Source organism: Cherax quadricarinatus, chromosome 11, assembly GCF_038502225.1.
Source record: "Cherax quadricarinatus isolate ZL_2023a chromosome 11, ASM3850222v1, whole genome shotgun sequence".
Lineage (NCBI taxonomy): Eukaryota > Metazoa > Arthropoda > Malacostraca > Decapoda > Parastacidae > Cherax > Cherax quadricarinatus.
This window is the reverse complement of record NC_091302.1, coordinates 7,005,511-7,007,359: the sequence shown is the minus strand read 5'-3', so window position 1 is coordinate 7,007,359 and position 1,849 is coordinate 7,005,511.

Here is a 1,849-nt window from a genome sequence, read left to right as displayed (position 1 = left end):
CACCTCCTCCACCACCACCTCCTGCACCACCTACTCCACCTCCTCCTCCACCACCTCCTCCACCACCTCCTCCTCCCCCACCTCCTCCACCTCCTCCTCCACCACCTCCTGCACCACCTCCTCCACCACCTCCTCCACCACCTCCTGCACCTCCTCCTCCACCACCTCCTCCACCACCTCCTCCTCCTCAACCACCTCCTCCACCACCTCCTCCACCTTCCTCCTCCACCACCTCCTCCACCACCTCTTCCTCCACCTCCTGCACCTCCTCCTCCACCACCTCCTCCAACACCTCCTCCACCACCTCCTCCACCACCTCCTCCACCACCTCCTGCACCACCTTCTCCACCACCTCCTGCACCACCTCCTCCACCACCTTCTCCACCACCTCAGTCACCACCTCCTCCACCACCTCCTCCACCACCTCCTCCACCACCTCCTGCACCACCTCCTGCACCACCTCCTCCACCACCTCCTCCACCACCTCCTCCACCACCTCCTCCACCACCTCCTCCACCACCTCCTCCAACACCTCCTCCACCACCTCTTCCACCACCTCCTCCAACACCTCCTCCTCCACCTCCTGCAGCACCTCCTCCACCACCTCCTCCAACACCTCCTCACCTCCTTCTCCACCACCTCCTCCTCCTCCACCACCTCCTCCACCACCTCCTCCACCACCTCCTCCACCACCTCCTGCACTACCTCCTCCACCACCTCCTCCACCACCTCCTCCACGACCTACTGCACCACCTCCTCCACCACCTCCTCCACCACCTCCTCCACCACCTCCTGCAACACCTCCTCAACCACCTCCTCCACCATTTCCTCCACCACCTCCTCCACCACCTCCTCCACCACCTCCTGCACCACCTCCTCCACCACCTCCTCCAACACCTCCTCCACCACCTCCTCCACTACCTCTTCCACCACCTCCTCCACCACCTCCTCCAACTCCTCCTCCACCACCTACTCCACCACCTCCTACCCCACCTCCTCCACCACCTCCTCCACCACCTCCTCCACCACCTCCTGCACCACCTCCTGCGCCACCTCCTCCACCACCTCCTCCACCACCTCCTCCACCACCTCCTCCACCACCTCCTGCATCACCTCCTCCACCACCTCCTCCACCACCTCCTCCACCACCTCCTCCTCCACCACCTCCTCCACCTCCTCCTCCACTACCTCCTCTCTGGGTCACCAGAATCACTGGTCATATCAGCACATTACTTTAGCTAAGAGAGAGGCCACTTGGAGAAGGTAATAAATAATGAATAATGTCTTGGCGTCTTGAAGCTTCGTGTTGGTGACCCACCCGGAGCCTGTGGTTCGAACCCCAGGGCCCCACACCTTCCTTTCAGGGACGGAGGATCGAGCGCTCACACCTTCCTCGCGGGAGTTTAGATTAGCAATTATCTTGACAATGAAGCAGTGAGTAGTGGCTTGTGTGTGTGTGTGTGTGTGTGTGTGTGTGTGTGTGTGTGTGTGTGTGTGTGTGTGTGTGTGTGTGTGTGTGTGTGTGTGTGTGTGTGTGTGTGTGTGTGTGTGTGTTTGTGTGTGTATGTGTGTGTGTACTCACCTAATTGTGCTCACTTAGTTGTGGTTGCAGGGGTCGATTCACAGCTCCTGGCCCCGCCTCTTCACTGGTCGCTACTAGGTCACCCTTCGTGCTCCATGGGCTTCATCATACCTCTCCTTATAGCTATGTGTGGATCCTGTCTCCACTGCATCACTTCCTAGACTATTCTACTTCCTGACTACTCTGTGACTGAAGAAATACTTCCTAACATCCCTGTGATTCATCTGAGTCTTCAATTTCCAACTGTGACCCCTTGTTGTTGTGTCC